General features: G+C 48.6%; 2 long non-coding RNA genes across 6 annotated transcripts; both read right to left on the bottom strand.

The window, feature by feature from the left end:
• Nucleotides 1-21: 21 nt before the first annotated feature.
• LOC120380281 lies at nt 22-2,996 on the bottom strand. Its single transcript, XR_005587691.1, has 3 exons — nt 2,945-2,996; nt 1,295-1,351; nt 22-98 (listed from the first exon to the last, which is right to left on the bottom strand). It is a non-coding gene; the product is annotated as an uncharacterized LOC120380281 (long non-coding RNA).
• Nucleotides 2,997-12,894: 9,898 nt separating this feature from the next.
• Nucleotides 12,895-25,826, bottom strand: LOC120380272. 5 transcript variants are annotated; one of them, XR_005587680.1, is made up of 5 exons: nt 25,591-25,821; nt 25,288-25,390; nt 24,130-24,195; nt 23,171-23,305; nt 12,895-12,955 (listed from the first exon to the last, which is right to left on the bottom strand). It is a non-coding gene; the product is annotated as an uncharacterized LOC120380272 (long non-coding RNA). The 5 variants fall into 5 exon arrangements; XR_005587679.1 differs by having other exon boundaries at nt 12,907-12,955; nt 23,060-23,305; nt 25,591-25,824; XR_005587682.1 differs by lacking the exon at nt 12,895-12,955 and adding an exon at nt 21,796-22,162.
• Between the last annotated feature and the right edge of the window lie 542 nt (nt 25,827-26,368).

Raw genomic sequence — 26,368 nt, 5'->3', positions numbered from 1 at the left:
ATGTGGCCGGTATCCATCTAGGCAGGTGCAGTGGGTGCTGTTCACACACTTGGCATTTGCTGGGCACAGCGTATGGCTGTTGCAGTCCCCAGTGGTACCTGCAGGGGCAGGAACAGCTGGGCAGGGTCAGCCAGTGCAGAGCGGCTCCCCCCCCACCCCATACACAGTGGGATCGACTCCTTTCACACGCCCCATTCACTGATTTTCGTCCCCGGGCACCTGGGAAACAGCTCCAACGCCTCCACTGCCTGGCCACATGCTGCCCTCGGCTGCACAGGAGGCCTTGGCTCCCCGGGGTGCCCCCGGCACAGACAGGCAGAGCCCCCGGAGCCGGGCGTCGCTTCAAGTGAAACGTTTTCAATCTCCCCCAATTTTTTTCCTTTCATCATTACTCTCATTAACGTCAATTTCAAACTGAAACCTCGCTTCAAACTGGAAAACGGGATTTTTTGTTTTGAAAATTATTCCAACCCCCCCCCCAACGCAATTTTTTCCCTGAGTAAAACCAAACATTCCTCTGAACCAAATCGGCCTGCCCGGCTCTGCTCTGGATTGACTGAAAGTGGAATCGGGTGCGGGGCTAGATTGGATCCTGAGTTGCCTCCCATGACCCAGATTGTGACCTGCCTACGGGGGCTCCTGGATCCTTTAGCTGCCCAGTGTTTGGGCTCCGCTGGGATCCGTCCCTCTGGCCAGCGTGAGGGAAAGGATCCCAGCGCAGCTCAGCCGGCTGCAGGGCTTGGGATGGGAGCAGACGGAGCTGGGTGGGTGCAGCACTGGGGGACCCCAGTGGATCAATGGGAATTTGCCCAAATCCCATCTTGGGATTCGCAGCAGAGCTGGACTCGGGGCCCCCCAACTGGGCACGTGGGTCCCAGGTTTCAGTTCAGCCTGATTTTAGGGTGGGGGGGCACCTGCAAATGCCACTTCTAATGTCTGAGCCATCAGGGGTTTGATTCGGGCTGGTCAGTAACCCGGCCCTTGGCTACAAAGGGGACCTGCCCCTCACTCCAGCCCCCAGTATAGAGCCCTGGGCCCCAGTGTCTATTCTCTGCTGGCCACGGGGTTGGGAAGGGAAGGGGAGGGCTACACAGGGGCCTTCTCCTCTCCCCTGCACGCACCCACCCTGCTCTATAAACCCACCCCAAGACGCCCACACCAAGGGGCTGCTCCCGGCTCCCCAGACCCTGACTCTGCTCTCCTCCCACCAGGGAAAGGGACTGGAGGGGGCAGAGGCCGGAGCCCGGGCAGCCGGGAGCGCTGGGGAAGGTTAGCCAGGAGGAGTCGGCCTTACCTTGTACGCCATGATTCTGGGCCACGGTGCCCCACAGGCACAGGGCGATGCAGAGCCCTGGAAGGCAGAGACAGGGTGAGGCCCCATGGGCAGATGGTAACCGCCACTCAGCTGCACACACCCCCAGCCGCCCCAGTCCTGCCAATCCTGGGCCAATGGCCAGTCAGGGCCCTGCCGATGGTGGAATTAAAAATGCAGAAACCTGGTGCTCTGGGAAATCAGCCCCAGCTGGGATCCCTGGTCATATTTTTAACTGGTTCCAGTTGGGAACTGGGCTTTTGGCCACGGCACCTGGGTCTTTTATTGTGTGTATGAGCAACAAAGACCAGGAGCCCCCATTGTCAGGGCTGGATTTATACTTAGGGCACCCCTAGGCACAGGGGCTCAGTGGTTGTCCCCCCCACCCCCCGCCTTGGAGCTCCGGGGGCCCTGCTGCCTGGAGGCAGCCGGGAGCCGAAGGGTTCCCCTGCTGCGAAGTTCTTAACCACCACAGGGAGCGGTAGAACCCCACCACTTTTAACATTTAGGTGCCCTGCTGCCCAGTGCCCCTCCGCCCAGCACCCCCACCCCCTCTGCCCAGAGCTGCCCTATGAACTCCCCCAGAGACCTGCTCTCCCAAGCCCTGCCCCCCCGGCCCACACTCAGTGGCCCCCCGGGAGGTGATGCTGTCTGCCGGGCGGAGGGAGGAGCGCTCCAGCAGCAGGGGTGTGGGGCTGTCTCCCCTTCAGCTGGCCCTGCCCCCTGCTGGGGCCCAGGAGCGGCAAAATTTGAATTTTTAGGTGTCCCATAGAATGCCGGCGTCCCTAGGCACGTGCCTCCTGTGACTAATTGGAAATCCGGCCCTGCCCCTTGTGCCGGGATGTGCCCAGAGCCCACCAGTTCTTCCCCAAAGGGGGGTGAAAGGGCTTGAGGGTACCCCACAGGGAGGAATTCCCAAGTTCTCCTTCCTGAGTTCAAAGGGTTGTTTTGCATTTGGGCGGTGGCAGCGTTTACCAAGCCAAAGTCAGAGAAGAGCTGTAACCTTGAGGGTGTAATACAAGCCTGGAGTGGCCAGTATTAATTTTTAAAACTCTTGCGGGCCCCAACTTTCTGCACTCGAGGTGCCAGAGTGGGGACTCAGCCTGACACCATCTTTGACCTCTCCGTGCTCTGGTCTCAGAGTGAGCCCATCTCAGATGAGCCCATCTCAGCCAGTGCCAGGAAACTGGCCCAGTAAACCTAAGGGTGTTTCAGTGAGTCTGGATGGAGTCTCAGCTGGTGCAACATGAGCACTGGAGGGAACAGAGGAAATTGCACGTTACACTAATGTAGTGTATGCCTAGAGGTAAATTCTAGCTCGAGGAGACATACCCGGGCTTGCTCTGACCCAGCTGGCATGCCAAAAATTGACGTGTGGCTGCGGTTGAGCAAGTAACGAGAGAGGCTACCTGCCCCGACTACGATCCCGTCTAAGACCACAGGTACGCACTCAGAGTGGCCAGTTCCTCCTGCCTCCACGGTGACACTTCTATTTCTAGCAGATGAGAGCTAGTGTGACTGTCTTCTTGAGCTGGAACATTCACCTTCCAGCCCCAGTGCAGACAGACCTGTGGGCCCCCCAGACTCTTCTAGCTCCAACTGTGTTCAGCCCATGGACTTTGTTCCACTCACCCAATGGATACACGTCACCTCGGGTTCCCATGGTGGCTCAGACGCTGTCAGGACCGGTCAACATCTGATGATTCTGAGCTTTGCAGACTCCTTATCTTTGAGAAATTAGACAGGAAGCCAAGTCAACTCATGTCCTGTTGCATTATATTGTATCAACAGCTCCCTGTCCCTGACTGCCCCCCCGGAACCCTCTACCCCTTCTCCAACCCCCCAGCCCAGTTACCGTGCCACTCAGACCAGCTTGTCTGGCTCCGTGCAGCGCCAGACACGCTGCTGCATACATACTGCCATGCTCCCCCACGGAGCGCACAGCTGCCCCTCCACCCCCACCCCAGCACCTGCCTTCCAGATTTGAACACCTCAAAATTCAAGAGTGCTCAAGCTCAGTTTGGGCAGCTGTTAGTTCATTTCTCCCAAATCAAATATACTGATCCACTGTAACTTGCTGTAGAAAAACTAGGATAAAATTGAGCAAGAAATGCTTCCCAGTGGTTATTAGGACTGGAATTGCTATTTTCAACAGCCATTGCCTTTTTTTTGTTTGCTTGTTTGTGTGTTTGTTTAAAAGGAAGACAGTGATATTGCATTGGCAAATTCCCCCTAGAAAGAAAGAGTGGAACAAAAGAAAAATAAAGGCACCTCAACTTTTCCTCACTTATGTAGGACAGTCTTATAATAGGCATCCAGATATCCTCCAATCCCACAAGCTGAAAATTGTTCCACTTTACTGCAGCTCTGTAACCATATGGGACCCAATCCTGTCTGTGTTTTGTGCACATCCAAAATTCCTGCTGAATGACCCCCCTTGGGAGCGAGTTACCAGTGACCCAGCGCCATGCGGAAGGAGGGTGCAGGTGGGCAGAGAGGAGAGCCCAGGGGTGGGGTGGCAGGAGGTGTGGGGGGGCACTGGTGGGGGGGAACGGGGGGAGCCCAGGGCTGGGGCAGCAGAGAGGTGGGAGGAGGGCACTGGTGGGGGGACAGGGGAAGCCCAGCGCTGGGGCAGCAGAGGGATGTGGGCGGAGCCCAGGGCTGGGGCAGCAGCGGGTGCGGGGGAGCCCAGGGCTGGGATGGAGAGCAGCCAAAAATTTTTTTGCTTGGGGCGGCAAAAAACCTAGAGCCGGCCCTGAGATCAAGACCTGACAAACAAACATTATATCCTTCTTTGATTGGGTACCACGTCTAGTGGATTGTGGGGGAAGAGGTTGACATGATGTATCTTGAATTTAGTAAGCCTTTCAACACAGTCCCACATGACATTTCCTACTCAAACTAAGGAAATATGAACTAGATGAAACTACCACAAGGAGGGTGCAAAGCTAATTGGAAGTCATTACTTGCAGGGGAGGGATGGGGACTCACTGGCTCGGCAGCCACACTGCAGAAAAGGGTATAAGTTTTCTGGTGGACCACAAATGAAATGTGAGTCTGCAGTGCGATGCTATTGAAAAAAGGCAAATGTCAAGTGACTGTTCTCCTCTACTCGGCGCAGGAGAACCGTGTCCAGGTTTGGGTGCTGCGCTTCAAGAAGGATGAGGACAAATTGTACAGAGTCCAGAGGAGAGCAACAGAAATGATCAGAGGTTTAGAAAACATGACCTGTGAGAAAAGGTTGAAAGAACTGAGCATGTTTTGTCCAGAGACGAGACGGCTGATGGGGGACATGATAATAATCTGCAAATATGCAAAAGGTCGTTATAAAGAGGACTGTGATCAATTGGTGCCCATGTCCACCAAGGGTAGGACAAGAAGGAATTGGCTTAATGAGCAGCCAGGGAGATTTAGGTTAGATATTAGGAAAAACTTTCTAAGTCTAAGGATGGTTCAGCACAGGAACAGGTGACCTAGGGAGGCTGTGGAATCCCTGTTATTGGGGGGTTTAAGAACAGGCTGGACAAAGACCTGCCAGGGATGGTCTAGGTGCACTTGGTCCTGCCTCAGCACACGGTGATGATTGTTTGACCTTCTGAGGTCCCTTCAAGTCCACATTTCAGTGATTCTGTGAAGTGGTGCTAGGCCCTCTGCACTGTGGTCATTTTCCCCCATAGGGTATCAGGTACTCAGCAAGGTAAATGCTTTTGGGGCTGGGAGGAGTGGTAGGTCAGAAGGGAGGAGAGCAGGGCATGCTGAGAAGACGGTGCTTTCCTGTGTGTAGTACTGTTGGTTGATACGATATAATGTAACAGGACATGAGTCAACTTGGCTTCCTGTCTAAATTATCGAAGATTAGGAGGCTGCAAAGCTCAAAATCCTCAGAATTTGACCTACTGCCCTGATAGCATCTGAGCCAGTGAGGTGATGTGTATCCACTGGGTGAGTGGAACAAAGTCCGTGGGCTGAACTTGGGTGGGGCTAGGAGAGTCCGGCGGGCCTACGGGTCTGTCTGCACCGGGCTGGAAGGTGAATGTTCCAGCTTGAGACGACATAATTGCGCTAGCTCTCATCTTGCTAGAAATATGTGTGTCACCGTGGAGGCAGGAGGGACTGGCTGCCCTGAGTCCATACCTGTGGTTTTGGACGGGATCGTAGTCGGGCAGGTTACTTGGTCAACCGCAGCCACACATCAATTTTTGGCATGCCAGCTGGGTCAGATGCCAGCTGGGTATGTCTCCTCGAGCTAGAGTTTACACCTAGGCATATGCTACATTGGTGTAATGTGCAATTTCCTCTGCTCCCTCCAATGCTCACGTTGCACTAACTGAGACTCAAGGCAGATTCTCTGAAACACCCTTAGATTTACTGGGCCAGATTCCTGGGACTGGCTGAGATGGGCTCGCTATCAGACCAGAGCGTGGAGGGGTCCCAGATGGCTTTTCACCACTTTCACAGCTACTGAGTCCCAGGGAATAACTATGGATCAGTCTGGTTAAATCTATTTCTGAAGTGTGCACCTATATATGCTGGGCTAATATATTGCATGATCAATAGGTATGATTCAAATTACATATATTAATATGGATAGTATGTGCTTAACACGTTACGATATAGATATTCAAGCCTGTCTGCAAAGGCCTATACTTTAAGAATGCAGGTGTATTCTTATCCCTTAGCTACTTACAGAGGTATAAAAGAAAGAATTAAAATCATTGTCTATCTATATAAGGGCCTTCTCTCACTGGGACAGTCTGAGGCCCTGTTTAGTCATATTGAAATAAGGCAACCGGGGGCTGTTAGGAGGTGATCCGGTTTATTACCGCCAGAGAAAGGGAAGAGCCGAGAAGATATGAACGGAAATTTAGTTTGATAGTTTTCTGTCTGGTAAGAACTTACTTATTAATAGACAGCTGGAGAATCCTTATGTCTGTATAGATGTAGTTGTGAAATCCTCGCTTCTGTATTGTTTTGTATGTTTATTTGCAAGGTCTCTCTCTGATTCTGTGAATATTACTATATAAATTAAAGGCAAACAGGAACTAAGTTTGGATTCGAAAATAAGGAAAATGAACTTGAATTTAAGCTTGCTGGAAGTTCACCCCAATAAACACAGAATTGTTTGCACCTTCGGACTTCGGGTATTGTTGCTCTCTGTTCATGCGAGAAGGACCAGGGAAGTGGGAGAGTGAAGGAATAAGCTCTCTAACAACACATATAACATCCCTTGTATATACACCTCTAGCAGTTACATGGCCTGGAATGGTAGCCTGTATCTTCCTATAATCTTGTTCACCTGTGCTAAGTATCCCATAACACCTTGCATTAGCCAGGAAAACTTTCAGGATCAGCACATATGGGGTGTTCTACTGTAGAAACAGGCAGGGAGTTACTCTCATGGAATGTCCCAAAGATAAGGACAATATATATGGGACAAGCCTAGGAGGTGCATCACGCTCTTGGTACCTTGAATTCCTGAGTCCAGAACAAAGAGCTAAGGGGTACCGTGTGGTACCAGGAAAAACAAGGTAGAAAGATGATTGGTTAAGAATAGCCTCACAGGCTGCATACAGTACCTCTTTCCTTGTAAACAGGTTGGGTATAAAAGGACAGCTTTAGGGGTGTGACTCTGGACACAAGCCTTCTTTGTAAGGTGAATTCAGCACTGCTGCAGGAGATATTCCTGAAAATTGGAGTTGTATTGAACCTTTGTTAATATGCTGTTACTGAGTATTAGCAATAAACCAGACCGATATTGGTTATTTGGTCTCTTGGGCATACTGCATAACGAACCAAAGTGTGGTCAAGCAGTTGACCATACGGTTTACCAACAGAAAGGAAACCCAGGATCTTCAGAACCGGAAAGGTTTCAGAGTGGCAGCCGTGTTAGTCTGTATCAGCAAAAAATAATGAGGAGTCCTTGTGGCAGCTTAGAGACTAACAAATTGATTTGGGCATAAGCTTTCGTGGGCTAGAACCCATTTCACCAAATGCATGGAGTGGAAAATACAGTAGCAGGTATAAATACACAACGTATGAAAAGCTGGGAGTTGCCTTACCAAGTGGGAGGCCAGTCAATTCAATTAACAATAGGATACCAAGGGAGGAAAAATCACTTTTGTAGTGGTAATGAGAGTGGCCCCTTTCAAACAATTGACAAGAAGGTGTGAGTAACAGTAGGGGCAAATTAGTATGGGGGAAATTGGGTTTTGTAATGACCCAACCATTCCCAGTCTTTATTCAGGCCTAATTTGATGGTGTCCAGTTTGCATATTAATTCTAGTTTTGCAGATTCACGTTGGAGTCTGTTTTTGAAGTTTTTTGGTTGAAGAATTGCCACTTTTAGGACTGTTATTGAGTGACCAGGGAGACTGAAGTGTTCTCCTATTGGTTTTTGACTCTTATAATTCCTGATGTCAGATTTGTGTCCATTTAGTCTTTTGCGTAGAGACTGTCCAGTTTGGCCAATGTACATGACCTGAATAAAGACTGGGAAGCAGATATTGACGAGTGTCTGGGGCTCAGTGGAGTAAACTGCGGACCCAACACCAACTGCACCAATGTGACTGGGAATTACTCCTGCAGCTGCATCGATGGATACGAGTCCAGGTCTGGGAAAGCCAAGTTCCCACACCCGAGTGAGAACAGCTGCCAGGGTGAGCTCTCCCCTTGCTGCCACTACGCCCTGCTCAGTCCCCCACACCCCTGGGCTCATTCCAGGCCTGGTGCTGCACCAGAGGCTGCTGCCAGCTGCAGCAAAGGCCCCCGATCCACTCACCGGGGCTGTGATCAGCCGTGACCCTCAACTGCTGCCCTAGAGCGTGGGGCAGGAGCCCTGGCTTGGTGTTTGGATTGGGAATAAACCCCTAGGTTTGCAGAGAAGCACCAGGGAGATGGGTGGGGCCCTCGCTGTCCCCAGCACACAGCATCCGGGCTGCTAGGGCCCCCCTGAGCCTGGGAAGGAGCCTTATATATGGTCCATAGACACAGCACAGTGCGCTCTGCCCCCATGGGCTCTGGGGAGCAGAGAATAACCCCAGTGCCTGATGCTCTAGACAGGCCCCCAATCTGCCCTGATTGGCCCCAGGGTGCTGAGAACAGCCCCAGCACAGGGTACTACGGCCATGCCCCGAACCACCCCCTACAACAGGCTGGCGGCAGGGTGGATGAAGGGCCCTTACACCGGCTCCAGGCTGGCTGGGGAGGCCCCTGCACAGGATGTGGGGATTGTCAGAGACCATTACACTGCCAGAGTGGCCCGGCAGGGTCTCCGTGTAGCTGTGAATCCAGCCTTTGACTGCTGAATACTCAGGACATCAGTCACCTGGGTCCTGGGACTCCCGTTGCCCAGGTCAGTACAGGTGGGTGCACTGGCCGCAAGTCGGGGGTCTGGGGGCTTCTGCCACAGACCCCCCGTGAGAGCCACCAGAGGGCAAACAAACTAGATTAAAGGGACAGCACCCAATTCCCCTGCACTTCCCTGGGCACAGCCCACCTCCTCTGCACCCTTCTCCTAGTGCTCCAGGGGAGGGGCAGGGCTGGGTGTATCCCGAATGGGAAGGGGACCCATGGGGCTGGGGTCTGTAACACTGAGCATGGCGCCTCCTTCTGGCGACTAGCTCCAGTTCAGCGCCCCCTTTCTTCTCTTCCACCATTGCAGCTCCCGCAGTCGTGGCTGCCCCGTGTCTCGGCTGTCTGGCCAGGTCACGCTGTGATCCCCATTCTGGGGGAGCCTTTCAAAGCCAGACCCCTCCGTCCTATGCCTAATAGCGAAACCCTTCCTCCGGGGCTCCCAGCCCCCCCTCGGGGCTTCCTAGCCCCCCTCGCCTCAGGCCCCCACCACTGGGCCCAGCCCTCGGGCTGTAGAGAAGCCCCACCTGTCCCCTCCCAGGCGAGCTTCCTTCTAGCCAGCGCCCTGCACGCAGCCTGAGTCACTTCCCCTTTGCAGCTTAACTGGCTGATCGGCCCCCCCTTAACCCTGCTCTGTCAGGGCTGGTGCAGGGAGGGGATCGCAGGGTCCTGGTCTGGATAAGATTTGGTCCCCAGTCTGGGATGGGGTGGGAGGGGTTTTGCTGCAGGGATTGGGGCACTGCACATAGCAGGGAAGAAAGGAGAATAGAATGGGGGTGGGGTTAGATGGAGCAGACAGACCGACAGACCACGGCCCCTGCAATGGGTTGGGGGTGTCTCTGTGGTCATTCGCCCCCAGTGAGCCCCCTGCCCTGCTGTGTGTGACCCCTCCCACCCCGCTATCCCTTCCCAGACATTGACGAGTGCCGCAAGACCCCAGATATCTGCAGCCCCAAGATCATGTGTATCAACACCAATGGGAGCTACTGGTGTGAGTGCCGGGCCGGCTATGTCCCCTCCAATGGGAACACGACCCTGTGCCAAGGTGGGTCCTGCGCGGGGGGCATGGAGGGTGCAACTGAGAGGGCTGAGCAGAGTCTGAGGCTACACAGGCAGAGGTCTTACCCGAGGGGGCAGGGAGCTGAGAACTGGTCTGGGATGTTGCACCAGCCCCCTGCCCCCCATGGATGGGGTCTTTCTGGGTCTCAGCCTTGGCCGGGGAGAGATCAGCCTCCAGGCTCTCCCCTCCCCCAGCCCAGCCTGCCCGTCCACTGGAGTGTTTCCGGTTGTCTCAGAGCCACAGGCACCAGCGAGCCCAGGTCTGGCTTGGGGAGCGGAGGGATTCTCCCCTCCCTCCATTCAGGAAGGTGATGCTTGAAGCAGAATGACTGTACCCAGCTGGGCGAGGAATGTGGGTGAAGCCAAGCAGCAGCAATTAAGATGCCTGTACACCAAGGCAAGGAGGCTGGGCAACAAAATGGAGGAACTAGAGCTGCTGCTGCAGGAAGTGAAACCAGACACTGCAGGGATAACAGAAACCTGGTGGAATAGGCATGGCTGGAGTCCAGGGATTGAAGGGTATGTGCTGTTCAGGAAAGACAGGAACAAAGGCAAAGAAGAAAACCCTTGAGCCATCAGTTTACCCATAAACAAATCTAGTGTTCTCCTTGAACCATTGTATTTTCTCTACAAAACCCGCTACCTATGCCCAGGTAAGGGTTCTGATGTATAGACCCAAACTCTGCATCAGTTCCACCAGGATTTCATCTACTGACTGATCGTGCTGGGGGCTCTGCCTGTCTCCAGCACTCAGGACCCTGAGCTACCACCATCACCTGGGAACCCCGACCAGTTCAAGCCTCATGGAGTGGGTGAGATCCATCTCGCTCTCTGTTTTCTTTCCTACCTCAGGTATTAACCTTTAAAATGTAACTGTTGTGTTTGTTTAGCCCTCCTGGTGTGGTTATCACTATGATTCAATCAATGACTTTTATGGTTCAGCTGGTTGCTTTTCTCTCTCTCTCTGAATTTTACTCTTTTGTATTTTAGCTTCCCCCATTTACTCTGCAGCGACGCTTCTTGTACCTAAGCTAAAGATCCCTGTAGTGCCCCAAAATATACTGTGGGGTTTGCTCATCAAGTGGGTTACTACCAGTACAATTGTAATGTGAATGTGTGATAGGGATGTGTTAAACTTGGGGAACATGGGTGGGGAGGGAGCAGCTGAAAGTGGAGCTCAATCCAGCCTATTGAGACCAGGAGCACATGAGGGGATCAGCTGGAGAGTGCTGATTGACCTGGTCCTCTCAGACTTGCTCTGCTAGTGTGTGTGTGCACATGTTCATCCAGTTCTAAGGCTGGAAGAACCCAGCCCTGGGGAATCGAGGTCCTGCAGGAGAGCACCATTGGGAGGGGACTTGCAGAAGGAAGGAGCAGAGCTCCATGTGAACACACAAGTGACTTTCACAGCACGTTAATAGAATTACAGAAGCCCCTCCCCCAGAAGAATAACCCTGATAAATGAACCTACCCCCAAAGTAACGGGCACATCTGGGAACAGCCTGCAAAAAGCCCTTTTCTTTCCTCAGGAACGTTGGATCCCAGGCATGTTGGTTAATGCTGCTGGGAGATTGCTTTAGGTGAAAAACTGCCGTAATAATTGATTTTAGACTCTAAGAAGCATGTTGTGATTTTCATTTTATATGTAACCAGTTCTGTTTCCATGATCTTGACTCACTACCTCTTAAATCTTAATCTTTGGTAACGAATTTAGGATTATTCCACTATACATATGTCTCAGTGCTGTGAGGTTATAAAGATCTGATCCTGAGCTGTACCAATCAAGCTGTTTAGATTCTATTCCCCGGTAATTTCTGTGAGTGTCCTGTGACAGTAATCTGATGCTACTGGGGGACACTTTCAGAGGGGCTTGGGGGCTGCAGTGCCATTACTGTTACCGTGCAAAGCGGAGCAAGGGCTGGCAGAGCCCTGTGGAGATTGGTAGGCTGGCTAACAGACCGGTGGTGTTATGCTCAACTAGATATCAGCTCCCTGAGAAAATCTTCCTCTCGCCGGATGGGTAACAAAGTGACTCAGAGCCTGGGCACCCCAAGAAAGCTGCACACATACCCCTGTAACCTGCTTTCTCTCCTCCAGGGGCCTCTTTATCTTAGCCAACCCTCAAATATGTTCAAACCATGTTCAAATATGTTAAGGACTGTTATAAAAAGGACCCCGCTCAACTGTTCTCCATGTGCACTGGACGTAGGAGAAGTAGGTATCAGCTTAATCTGCAGCAAGGGAGATTTAAGTTAGATATTCGGAAAAACTTTCTCACTATAAAGATAGTTAAGTTCTGGAATAGGCTTCAAAGGGAGGTTGTGGAATCCCCATGATTGGAGGTTTTTAAGAACCCATTGGACAAAGAGCTGTCAGGGACGGTCTAAGTATAGTGCTGGCTGGGATGATATTTCTAGGACCCTCCCAGCCCTACATTTCTAGGACTCTCTGAACTGTGGAGTTTAACTGGTGAGCCCCTCAGTGAATGCCCCATCAGCCTTCACCCAGCTCTAGTCCAATGTGAATTATTAACAAAAGGAGCTGGCCCTTAAGAAGCCACAAGACCAGTGAGCACAGCAGGACATACCCTGTCAGAGATACCCAATGACAGTCGTTCCCTTGTAGTGCAGTGGGGGAAGCTAGGGAATCCAATGGTTCCTCTCCGATAAAGTCTTGCAGTTCACAAACAGGGACTTGGCGTAGAAAAGCAGAGATGCCTTCCCTCACACACTATTACAGGCACCGAGCCTAAGTCTGTAAGTAAACAGACGCTGTTCACAGATAGCCTTCTGACCCACAAATAGGCTAGACAGGAGGGAGGATAACTCACCAGAACACAGTCCATCCCACTTACAACCCAGAATTCATCAGCAACACTGAACTCCCAGAAAAACAAAGATGAGAATATGATTAAGAACCAAACCCCAGGCCACTAACTACAGGGATTAGATTTAGATTTGTGGGGACTGCGGAAGAGTGGTTAGACACCCTAGAGAGGCGCTGAGCTGAGGTCTTCGTCCAGCTCCACGGAGAAAGGGCAAAGGAGGAAGCCCCCACATCATGGTTACAGAGGACATTGAGGAAGCCCCAATTCTCTGAAAGACGAAATCAGGCCTCTGAGCAATTGAAACAGATACTTCAAACAGTTTAATAGGAAATATGTACACAGTATATACAAAATCCAGAGCTGGGTTATTTACATATGATCTTGTTTGTGAGATACATGGCCAGCACCTGAAAAAGAAATGTGAAGAGTCATCAGTATTTGTCCAGTGCCCCTTAATACACATAAACAGAGTGCAGAATACTAGGGAATAACAATAGGAGAACATGGACTGGGAATAAGCTGCTGGATACGGTATAGAAAACAATCACCAAAACAGGAAATACTACAAGATTAGGGGAACCCATCTTACTTAATAGAGTCGCTTTAGAATTAGTGGAATGTGTCAATTCAACAGGGCTCTCTATTGGTTTCCTTCCAATATTCAACTGTTACAGGAACATTGTCTCCCCATTGAGAACTATAAGCAATAACATCCCAGACTCCCTCTGCCTTTCGCCCTCCTCTGCAAACTGCTGCCTGGTGAACCCTCACAAGCCCTGCACCCAAGGGGACAGTAAACTGGAGAATGAGGTGGTGATGGAGACTAGAAACCTGACCATTCAGTGACCTTTTGATATGAGGTGAAGGATCATAGTAGCTAACTTTGGAGGATGAGTTATATCTGCTGAGCGCCTTCTCTGAAGGGCAGAGCATCCTTATCTCCCAATAACATCAGTGGGAGTTTGAGAACACTCGGCAACTCATAGGCTTGGGCAAGACAAATACAAAGGCCTTGGGTGGCTAAAGTTAAGCACTAAAATCTGCAGGTAGAAGCCTAAATACCCATTATAGCCACCTGCAGAGGTGCTGATTAGGGCACTTAAATCTCTATCAGCTTTGTGGTGTTTCAAATAGATATTTGAAAAACAAGGGGACTGATGTTTAAAGGCATATTTGGCCTTTGGTTGCCATTAGACAACTTTATGCCAGGGGAGTGGGTTTTCCAAACCCGGATACCTGAACTCAGACTCCTAACAACCACGGGTAGGTGCATCAATAGGGGTGGGGTTAGTTGTAAAGTCACCCTTTTGCTGCCCTATGTTGCAGTGGAGCAGGGCAAAGTAGCCATAAAGCTGCCCTAAGAGGCAGCTAGGAATTCCCCAGCATGTGCAAATCCCTAACACCCAGAGAACCAGCACAGAGAGTTCACAGCCAGTGTAGCTGGCTGTATGTCACCAACTCCTAGCTTCCTACCCAAGTATATGGTGTGTGAGCTGGGAACAGAAGCTGGCACACACAGTGTGCGTTGTCTACAGCTATCTCCAGTGTAGCAATGGCTGTTACAAGACAGCGTAATTTAGAACAGCCCAGAGTCTAGAGCTCAGGTGTATTTGAGGATCTGGGCCAGTACTTGGCTGTTACTATAGCAATGACCCCTGAGCAAGCAGTATAATGTACATGCTTATCAATGAGCTTGTCCAGAGGCTGCATGTCCATCAGAATGACTAGATGTCCTGATGTGTAATAAAAACGCTTTGAGTAATAAAAATCAACCCAGGCTACTTTACAGGGCCTGATCCTTCTCTCACTTACAGCATCTGAGCAGTAGGACAACGGCGAATACTGCCCAGGATTATAGTTGTCTCTGTCTTCTTCCAATTTTGGGTAGCGGGAGCGAGGAGTATAAGGGCCCTACTGTCAATCAAAACTTAACCCCACCTCTTGACCCAATAAGCCCTGCCCACTGGTCATCAGAAGCTTCACCGCATGGGGGTATTACTTCTGGGTGTCAAGGCGGACACATGACCGGAAGCAAGGTGTGTCATGTGACCCCTCTAAGAACTCCTTCCACTATACCAATCAGGATAGATTTTGCCCCGATAGGAATGCCCCGAGAGAAGATTTAACCAACCAGAGGGAGTTCCGGGGTTTGTGTGACCCCTCTAAGAACTTCTCCCACTGCCCTCTACCAATCAGGAGGGGCTTCAGCCACTAGAGAGCACCCTGAGAGGAGATTAGACCAATTGGGGGGAATTCTGGGGCTGGGTGACCATCCAGAAGTGGTTCGTGTGACCCCTCTAGGAACTCGTCCCACCACCCTCTACCAGTCGCGATGGGTTTCGGCTGCAGAGGACTGCCCTGAAAGGAGATTTGACCAAAACAGGGCAGGTTCTGGGATGGGGTGACCACCCAGAAGAGGGTTGTGTGACCCCTCTAAGAACTCCTCCCAATGCCCTCTGCCAATCAGAGTGCCGCACCATCACCGCACAAGTCCCAGAGCTGGACAGAGGAGGCTATCTCTTACCAAGACGACATGTTTCAGAAATTGTGGAAAGGCTGAGAGGAAACGTGGACTCCTTTACCACCCCCCTGAGAACTTCAGACTTTGTTTTAGCCCCGCGAACCTTTGGACTTGTGTGGAGAAAGTGCTACAGCAGCAACAGTTCCAAAGAGGATGAGGGAACAGCCAAGGGGATTCCTTTGGCCCAGCCATTGATGGATACGCCAGAACCTGAACCCAAAGCCCAACCATTCACGAGACACACCAATGAGCATGGTGGCCTCTCGTTGTCCACCATCCTGGAGGAGGAAGGCGATCATTGCTTGGGGGAGTTACCGGCGGACAAGCTGAATGGAAAAGACATCGCTCAGGTAAATGAATGATTAAGAAGCGACAGTTGATGATGAGGTGTAATGAGGTTAGGAACCTGGGGTTGTGTAAATGTAAAAAACAAGCAGTGAGAACTTACACTTGTTTCTTGTCTGAGACAGCTCGATGATGCCTTTCTAGAGGACCCGGAGGCCCTGGACAACGTTGCATCAAGCAGCAAAGATGAACTGGCCCGCCTTGTTTTTGCTGAACGCCGCTAAAAATTGTTGAAGAGGACTTCGAGGATGAAGGTTATAAGGACTTTAAGAGAAGGTTTGGCATGGAACTCGCTGAGCCAGTGCCACATTGTGAGTGTAAAAATTTATGTGGACTATTGTATGCATTGCTATTTATGCTGTTCTTAATAACTGTCTTAGGGAAAAGCTTTTTGAAGATTGTGAGGGCTATGTCATAGATGCCCCAGCCCAACGGCACCATGACTGTGTGATTTAGACTTCAACTTTATATGTAAATTTGTCAATTTAAATATGTAAATTTAAAAAACATCTATTGAAAAGGGCTTTGTGACTATCTGCATTTCTGTTAGAAGGTCTCTGGCCCTTAAGTGAGCTAAAAGTTTTAATGGAGCCTCTTGGTTTGTTTTCAAGGAGCTGTATGTCTTTTAAATAAAAAAAATGGTTTGTGAGAATCTAACTTTTGTGGTTTTGTGTAAAAAAGACCCATTTACAGCAAAAAGCTGAAATGTATGTTTTGGGAGGAGAAAATCCTAAAAATGTGTTTATAGTGTAACCATTCTGCCCATCAGAGTTGGCAGCAACAAGAGCTGCGTTCAGTTGCTAGGAACTCCATTCCAATAACACAATGCAAAACTGGCTCAAGCCCTCAGCCAGTGGGGCACTGAGGCTCCCCTACTACAAGCCAAAATCACCACTTACTGTGTTAAGTAGTAGGGAGGACTCAGTGCTGGTTCACCATTAGCCCAAAGTGAATTCAGCTCTGCAGTCTGTAATCAGACTCTGCATGGAATCAAAATTAGCACTAACATTTCACAGTGGAGACAGGAAGAAGAGATAGAATTAGTGTCTGGGGCTCACCAGGTACAAATACCTCTCCCCAGCCTTTCTCAATTTGCTGAGTTTTGGAACCCACGTCCCCTGCCTAGCGAGTGCTACTTAGTTGATGGCGAGTCCCTCTGCCATAAAAGGCCAAGTACAGGTCCACTGTCCTTGATTCACATAATCAGGATAACAACACTTTATTCTTTCTGCCTCAGTAACAGAGAAACTGGGGTTCCCACAGCAGCCAAAGTGATCATTTGGGCTACTGTGGGCTCATGCTAGGCGGGGTGGGTGTGCCTGCGCAAACGAGATCAACCCCTGACGTTCTTTTCCACAACTCACCACCAAATGTCAGGGTAGATCTCATCCTGACTCTGCTTACAACAGTAAAACAAACAGGGATGGTTCAGACATGTGTTTGAGTACAATAGAGTTGACTAATCCTGTTGACCTGAATGGTTTTAACCACACCCCCACTGAATAGCGAAGCTAACTGTGACTACTTATCGTTGTTGCCATAGGGATAAATTTGATTGGTGTGCACCCATGGTAAGGGAGGTGGGTGGGTGAGTTTTGATTAATATGAAATGAAATAAAACTTCAGGAATTTGCAGATGCTATTGGACAGTTTAAATATGACTCGGGAGTTGGTTGGATGCTATGGGTCAATTCAAAGCCATTAAAAGTTTAAATTAATATATTTACAACAAACAAACCAAAGCCCCCCCCCCCCAAGGGTCTAAACCAAAACTGAAATGTTTCAAGGGGTCACAAACCTTCAACATGCTTTAGAAGAAGCATTTGCTCTAAAGACAATCAAACATTTAAAAGCTCTGGAGGGCTTATTATGGTTGTGATACAACCATTTTATTTCAACCCCCACCCCAAATAATATGCATGAAAGAAATGTTTTAAAAAACAAGCCCCAAAGAGATGTACTGATATCTGCAAAAGGTCCCCACTTGGGACTGAGGGGGGGACAGTTACATTAAGGATTGGGGATTTACTGTTTAATACTGTACTGTAAGAAGGCCCTGCAGAAAAATGGATTTTAACTAAAAGAAAAAATGTAGCCAAAAGCAGCTGAGTTGTGCAGCCAGCTTAATTCCCCCACCCCAGCTCCCAAAATGGAATGTTAGGAAGGGGCCTAAAGTCCTTAAGTCTCTAGTATTTCAGAGCTGTAGCCATCAAATCAACCTGCTCGCTACTATTTTGAAGTCCCTTTTGAAACAAAGGGTTAGGATGGTATGAACGTCTCCAAAATACCTGAGGTTGTTTTTTTCAACAGAATCTCTTGAATGGCTGCTGGGCTGCAAGAGGAGGTATGCTCCCTGTTTTCAACTCTGAAAATATATATTGTATAATATCACTCGTTGGCCGTGCTGTCTTAGTAAATAATGGTGACTATGTTTATTGCAGTGTGATCTGTTTAGCATGGAACTAGTAACTTTAAATTGCATTTCATCACCAGGCCAAGGTAAAAACCATTGTAACTGTAGTTTTGCTTAATAACGTCAGGTACTACACAGGTTGTATAGGGATTTGGGACTAATACTAACTAACAGTTTTTGCTTGTTCTTTAATTCAAAGGCCCAAACACACATTGAGGGGGACAGAACAAGCATGTTCCTGCAACACTTTATCCTGTAGTAGAAGGTAACTTTCTGCAATTGGCTATTAAATGCGTGTGGGATTATTGAAAACTATTTTGTTGCAAACTGTATTTTAAACTCTCTCTCTCTGTAAAACATAGGTGGGATTTTTTTTAAGTATATGGCTGCAAACTGATGGTAATGGTGTGTTTCAAACTAAGAGGGTGTTGGTTTTTTAGTGTGCAAAATGTGTTTTAACCTGGATTTTAAAAGTTGATTTTAAAAGCCGTTTGGTTTTTATTTTGCAAAATGAGGTGTATTTAAAAAAAAGTTTGTGGGTTTGTTGTTTTAAATGGTAGAAACAAACTCAAAACTCCTGTTCGTTATACAGACTGAAATGGATTATTTTGTTTTAAAGCTATGACTTTTTAAATAAAATATTCATTAGGGTATTTTTCTATTTTTAAGTTTACAAGACAGTTTCATGTGATTTATAATAAATAATAATAATAATAATATCATCTGCTCCACAAACCTACCCAATACCAGCAGTGTGAGAGACCCTGACGAACTCTCTCAGTACCTGTTTTTCCCCAACTATAAGGTTCCATCCTGCAAGTTTATCGACGATGAAACAGCATGAGTGTCTTGAAAGGACCCAAAAGACCAGTACTCTGTCTCTGGAAATACCAGTGTTTTCATAGCCTGTTTCACCACTGCTTATGCCCGCATAGAACTATACAAACTGCTAGACAGATTTCAAAAGCAGTGCCTGTACCATGACACTGACTTGGTGATATGTGTGAAAAGGGAGGGTGACTGGAATCCTCCTCTGCGGAATTATTTAGGCAAGACACCGCCAGATCAACACATCACCGAGTTTGTGTCAGCAGGACCGAAAACATACAGATAAAAGCTATCGGGAAGAAAGGCCTGCATGAAAGTCAAAAGGTATTACCCTGAACGTAGCAAATTGTGAAAAGATCAACTTGGACAGTTTGAAAGATCTAGTTCTGGACTATTGCATGGGCCTGTGAGAAAACACCTCCAAAAAGATAGAGGTTCAGCAGCCCTCTATCATAAGGAACAAAAATCAGTGGCAAATAAAGACAAAACCCTTAAGAAAAACACAGAAAATTGTTTCCACCAAGAAGGTCCTAGGAGAAGGGTTTAAAACCCTGCCCTATGGCTTTAAAAATGGATCTGAGGTGGAAACACCCTTTCTGCAATTCTTGCGGCCTAGCAACTATGGGAAAATGTGTTGATAATGCCAAACAAACATTGTCTGTTATGCCTGAGAGTATTGGATAACATAGCTATAAAAATCATTGCAAGATACACATGTCTGGGCTTGCCAAAACATGTTTTAAGCAAGGCTAGATATGCCCAAGAATTTAAATTTAGTTTTTACAAAATTCATTACCATCCGGTCGTTTAGCACTAAGTCGTTAGAATACAATTTAAGATAAACCCTTGCTACGATGATGTAAGAAAAACATGCAGTGATAGCTGCAGGCGACAGAGTGGGGGTCTTATAATTGTCTATTGTGAAACACATTATCTGTGGCATTTTTGTTTAAAAATTTCATAATGCTTTTAGGAAACAACACGCTATTCGGGGGGGGGGGGTGCCCGTATGAGTCAAAAAACTCTCCACGGTTACACTTCACCAGATACAAGGTGAGCCAATGTTCACCGGGTTGGTTATGTGGATGCGTGTTGACCACCAAACCTAAGGGTTTCTGAGACAACTTGCTGCCAGGGAGCCAATCATAAGGGAATTCTTTTTTGTGTAAGGGGTCATTGATGAGACACGTGAGAGCTGCACGGTGTCCATGTTCACATATAGTCAAGCAGAACATTTCTCCTCTGATTTATCACTATGATGTTGTCAAAAACCCCATACACGATCATATTGACGGTGATGGTTAGAGCCATCCCAAAATGTATTTCTGCTCTCAGGTTCCCGGTTTTAAACAGGGAACAGTGATTGGTGCATTCCTGGTTGGGAGACAGGTCAAAGGCAAACAAGGTATAACCTCACGGTTGATTAACAGAGAACGATCTTTCACGTGTTTACCAGCTGTCTGTACCAGATTCATGTATCCTCTCACGCAGTGTTCTGCCTCGAAATCTGGTTGCAGAGGCTTGGTTATGGAATATTCCACCTACGCCAGCCTCGTACATCCAGGAAGGGCATATCCCACCTGGGCTTTGTAATAGTTCCTGTAGATGGTGGGGTCGCTGTAATTTTTTAGGATCGCCAAATGTTTTGCTTTTTAGAAACCTCGCTCTCTCCGGGGACACAGGTGCACCTTGATGATCACCTTGTCAAATCAATACAAGACGTGTCTGTTCTGATCTGTCTTTATTTCAATGGTAATGGTATCGATGTGGTGTTTTCTGACAGGAACGTAATGAGGTTTATCATAGGTGATGGTGACAAACTCATTGTTTCTTCCTCGGACAGAGAGACAATGTAACAGGGGAACAGAAAAGTCCCCCACAAACTCATGTTCTACAATATCTGTGAACAGACGCAAGAAATTAAAAGCCGTGTGATGTCTGCTGAGAAGGGGAATTTTTGGACTCTATGCTTCGGGCCCAAACCTAGAATGTTAGCTAGCTCCCCGCTGATAGAAAACATACAAGTAAAATTGGCAGATTTAAGACTAACTTTTCTACCCCCAGGGTCGTAGTTCATGACCACCTCAGGCGGTGTGGGATGATGAACCACAGTACTGTTCATATGATCCAATAATTCAGGTATGGACGAGTAATAACCTCGTTGTAGGATAAACTCCATGCCACACCTGCAAAGGTGATTTCAAAAGGGGTGTCTTCATTGATAGTGTTCCGGCTGTGCGGGTATTGTATTTCCACTAACCCACCTCCCAGGCTCTCTGGATATCCCAGGGCTTAATTAGCCATATTGTAAAGTTCAAGCTGGTGTTCTGAGGAAAAACTGCAGAGCTGGCATTGCTGGGCAACGTAATGTAGAACCCGCTGTCGCTCATTTTTCTCTCTGTCTTTGCAGGAGGAATCTTTTTGTTTGTTTGTTTTGTTCACGTCTAAATGTCACAGAGTTGAGAAGCTTCCACCCAGCTGTTAAACTTATCGCCTCCTCAAACCATTTCACCAGTAGCTGCTTTTTTCTCCCTTTTCCTTTATCCGCTAGAACTTTTTCAATCCTGTAAATCCTGTCTTGTTTGGGGTTTACTTTTTGTAATTCTTCAGGGCAAAAAGATCCAGTAACTGTCTCACCCTCGTAATCTTTTAATCAGTATACAGGTCTCTGGCTCCTGGTTAAGGCTTCATCCACTATAAATAGCTCATCAGTAAACGTCTGTTCATAACCTTTTTCAAAGGCTCCTTTGACTTTAGATAGTCTCACGTGGTCGCCTTTTCTAAAAGGGGCAACAACTGGTTTTATTTTAAAACCATCTCTATAAACTGTTTTCCATATCTTCAGAGAATGTGAAGGATTAACATCAGCAGGACTGGTACGTATAGTTCTGTGAAAGCTCCAGTTGTCACTCTTTATAAAGTCAGATAATACGTCTTAAAGCCTCTGTTGTGTTTGGAGAACCGGTGCACATCTACAGATCTTCCTGCCATTGCGCGTCCACATCTGAAACAATGGTCTTGTTTCTTTTAAAATGTATTTGAGCCAGTTTGTGTAAAGTGTAAGCATCTGATCTGAAAGCTAAGCTGTTACCTGTCTTCTATTTAAAAGTTTTACTGTGCTTTTGGCCAAATAGAGGATTCCCCCACCAAAGCTCCCAGCATCCCTGGGGATGTAATCTATTTTCATTAACAGAGCTGTCTGTGGAGACAGGACTGTTCCTGGTACCGTCTTTTACTAACGCAAGTATGGAGGGGATACAGTCATAGGGACACATTTAAATAAGTTTAATTAATTGCCTGGTTTAACACAACCTTTGACAGCCACCTGTAAAAATGGACGCCATGACCCTTACAACGAAAGACTCTGAGCTGGTTCATTCTTCTATTTTGTCCTTTTCCGGATTTTCCTCTTGAGATCCGCATCTCAGACAGGAGCAAAAACAGCTGATGCACAACAGGGCTACCGATGTGTAAGTTCTCAAAGGCCTCTTGAAAGGCATCGTCGAGCTGTTGAGAGATTTTCAGACAAAAAACAGTGTAAGCAACCCTCTGCTTGTTCTTAGATTTATGCAATGCCAAGTTGATTCCTAACCCCATTATACCCCCATGATCGACCATCGCTTCTTAATCATTCATTTACCTGAGCAACGTCTTTCCCGTTCACCTTGTCCACCAGTGACTCCCCCAAGCCATGATCATCTTCCCACTTGGGGGGGGGGGGTCGTCACACTCATCGGGGTTCTTCACGAGGGTTCGGGGTCGGGTCCTGAGGTATCTATCAATGGTCGAGTCAAAGGGCCCTCCTCGGAACTGTAACTGCTATAGCGCTTTATCCATACAAGCCCAAAGGTCCTCGGGGCTAAAACAAAGTCTGAAGTTCTCAGGGGAGTGGTAAAGGAGTCCATGTCTCCTCTCAGCCTTTCCACAATTCATAAAACACATCTTCTTGGTAAGAGATGGCCTCCTCTGCCCAGCGCTGGGACTTATGAGGTGATGTGCTGCACTCTGATTGGCAGAGGGCATTGGAAGGAGTTCTTAGAGGGGTCACACAACCCTCTTCTGGGAGGTTCACCCCTTCCGAGAACCTACCTTGTTTTGGTCAACTCTCCTCTTGGGGCAGTCCTCTGCAGCTGAAACCCATCGCAACTGGTAAAGGGTGGTGAGAGGAGTTCCTAGAAGGGTCACATGAAGCACTTCCGGATGGGTCACCCCACCCCAGAATTCCCCCCAGTTGGTCAAATCTCCTCTTGGAGTGATCCCCAGTGGCTGAAACCCACCCTGATCGGTAGATGGCAGTGGGAGGAGTTCTTAGAGGGGTCACACAAAGGACAGGTCACCTGCCCCGGAACTCCCCTTGATTGGTCAAGTCTTCCCTCGGGGCATTCCTATTGGGGCGAAACCCACCCTGATCGGTAGATGGCAGTGGGAGGAGTCCTTGGAGGGGTCACATGACACATCTTGCTGCCAGGGTCAAGGGGTGGGATTAACATTTGATTGATGGTAGGGCCCTTATACCACTGGAGTGCCTTGTTCTGTTTGTCTCCGTTCTGCTTCATTCGCCAAGCGCTCGGCCAGGACAGATGTCACTTATGAGCTCAGTTGCCACCAGCTGGACAGTGGGACTTGGGTCTTTCTCTAGGACCCGGAGAGCTGAAATTACAGAGGACATCACGTTAGTGAACAGACTGTCAAATCACAGCTAAGCGTGATCACAGAACCTTGAAGTACCTGAGCAGAATGATCACATGGAAAAATGTGAAACTGGGCTCAGTCCTTCTACTGGGGTGGAAAATACATGAGAGATGAATAGGCCTCACTTTTCATATAGTCACCTGTGCCTGAAATAGCTGGAGACTTATTACTTCTGAATACCACACGACAGCAGCTCTCCAATACAAACAAAGCTTTAGGGTCCCTCATTGGGTCCCTTCCATGCTCCCAACTGTGGGGAGACCCTGACTCTACCAGAAAGTCATCCACTCCGCTGCAAATGGAAGGAAGTCCATTGTTTCAATAGCTTCCACTTTTCAGTTATTTTCCAGCTCTATTCAGGAGCCACTGCCTGAGCTCACTCAACGTGGAATTTAACATAGGCCAGGTCCAAGCTGGTTTGCGCATGATACAGGGCACCTACTGGAAGCAAAATTGCTGGTGGGAAATTTGGGGTAGCAGAAAGTGGCTACTTCTCACTTGGGGAGTCCACAGAAAGCCAATAAAGCCCAAAGTGTGGAGAGCACTGGCTGGGAAGGGGGCATTGCCAGGACAACCAGGAGATGCACTGACTCATATCACACCTTCTGCAGCTTCCTCCTTCAGGGGAAATTAAGGCTGACTTTCTACTGGGCAAGAGTGAATTTGTCCTTTGATGCGTGGCTGATGCACTTTGCACCAGTGGTATCGGTTACTGCTGCTTGTCAGCTAAATTCCTTTATAACTCATTAATGAGCAGGACTTCAGCTGTATTTATCACTTACACATCAGCAGATGTTCCAGGTCCAGCCATTTCATACGCTGAGTGTCTGTGTGTTCCAGGATGATGCCTAAATACACAATGTCAAATAAATAACAACAATAACAATAAAACCTTCCCTTGTTGAGTGCAAAGTGATATTGGCAGCCCCTAGACAGGTCTTTGGGGTCTCCTACTGTGGGCCTAAGGGTGAGCTGTGGGCAAGAGGATGCTAGAGCAGTTTAGAGTCCACACTGAAGAGAATGAGAGAGACATTTTTTAAAAAGAATGTTTACATAAAACCCATTTGCTTGAAACAGTCTGTGCTCCTCTTGCCACTGCAGTCAGTTATTGGAGACATACTAAGATAGTGTTTGGTCTAGTGGTCTGAGCAAAGGACTGGGGCCAGGAATAAGCGAGTTCTAAGCAGGATCTCACAAGGTGACTGATAGGTGAGCCCCAATGCCTGCCTGTCTCACATGGGTGTGCTAGGGAGAAGAGGCCACAGGGCCAAACAGGAGGACCCTAATGCTTCCTTGACAAGGTGCTGTGGCCAGGAAGGTGAAACAGCAGGCGCTATGGGGAGGTGGGCTGCTTGCCTCCCAGTGATGAAGTCACAGTGAGGAGCACTGAACAGCACTGGGTAGGTCTGCACTTTGAGCTAGAGGTATCACACCCAGTTCAATGGGACAGGCCCACACTAGCTCTGACAGCGCTAGCATTAGAATGTAGCTAAGGCAGCACAAGCCGTGGGAGGAGCAGCCACTGTGAGAATAGACTTTGGGGTTTGGATGGGATCATACTTGGGGTGGTTAAACCTCCTGCTGCTCCTGCCATCGCAGCTACTCTCTATTTTTAGCACAAAGGGCTAGTGCGGGTGTGTCTCATCAAGATGGGAATTATACCCCCAGCTCAAAGTGTAACCATGCCCTACGTGACAGTGTCCCAGGCACTACTACGAAATGACTGCACCGTGCTTCCCTGCAACAATCCCGAAGCACTTTATAGCAACTAATGAATTCCTCCGACCACCATCCTGGAGAGGTAGGGACATTAACATCTCCATCTATGGGTGGGAAGCTGAGGCACAGAGAGATTAATGGCAGCTCAGTGCTGCACAGTGGGATTTTTTCTGTCTCCCTCAATGGGAATATCAAAAGGGACACTGGGCATCATCTCTCACCAGCTAAGTTGGCGGCACCTGCCCGGATCCCTTCCCAGCTGCTACTGAAGGACGCGATGGTGGTGCTATACAAGTTCTCCAGCAGTTCTGCATTTTCTTTGGCCTAGAGGAAATCAGGGACACATGAGCTCTCTCTGACTAGAAGTGCCCTTTGACTACCAGCACATGCTTTTATGAACCACAGGTAAATAAGAGAAAGAACAGGTGGCTGGGTAGAAGTGGAAAAAATGGGAATCTGGGGCAGATTTACATTTCCCATCACCCTCCAGTCAATAATCTCCTACAGTTCAACAGCTCACTCACAAGGTGTCTGCAAATGTCCACCTGGAGCTCTTCAGGCTTCAGCTCGGCTCTGCCACCAAGGTGCTTATTGATCGCATGTTGGAGTCTCTTCAGTCCCAAAAACGGGAAACAGAGGTGAAATGTAGCTCTGCATTCCTGAAAAAGAGCGTCACACCATTGACTTGTTCCCTACCGAGTGCTGTGTTCAATCAAAGGGAACTCATCTGCGTGACTGCTCATCTATTCCAGGACAAAAAAGGATTCATCTGGATGTGACTGGCAGAAACATGCAGGAATGACTAATAGAGGGGAGAGCTTCCACTGAAACCTGGAGGTAGCATCAATGTCTTTGGGAACAGATATACCGATGAAAGCTGCTTCACCAGGCACAGCTGTGGTCTCTCCTCTGTTCTGGGGAGGCAGGGGCCTGGGGTGAAGAGTCAGACAGGAACAGAGACCTGTAGGGGTCAGACCCATGACCTATCCTGGATTCTGGTGAGGCAGCCATGGACCAACCTGGCTGGAAGTGACTCAGCAGGAGGGCAATGAACTGAGGGGAGAATTTGGGCCTCCACAACAAGCAGGAATAGCAGTGCTCCCCTGGCACTGGGAGGAAGATTCCTTTGGCTTAGTAAATAAGTCACTGTTGGTCTTACCATTGAAACCTCGGGCTTGGGTCTTGCAGGTGCAGCAGAAGTATGACCCAGCTCTTTCGAACCTGCTCAGCGAAATAGGCCTTCCATTTTTTCTTTGTCAACTGAGCCAGGATGCCAAATAGGACAAAGGCCACTGAGCGAAG

This window comes from Mauremys reevesii, linkage group 13 (genome assembly GCF_016161935.1).
Source record: "Mauremys reevesii isolate NIE-2019 linkage group 13, ASM1616193v1, whole genome shotgun sequence".
Taxonomy (NCBI): Eukaryota; Metazoa; Chordata; order Testudines; family Geoemydidae; genus Mauremys; species Mauremys reevesii.
This window is presented reverse-complemented; position numbering and strand designations above follow the sequence as displayed.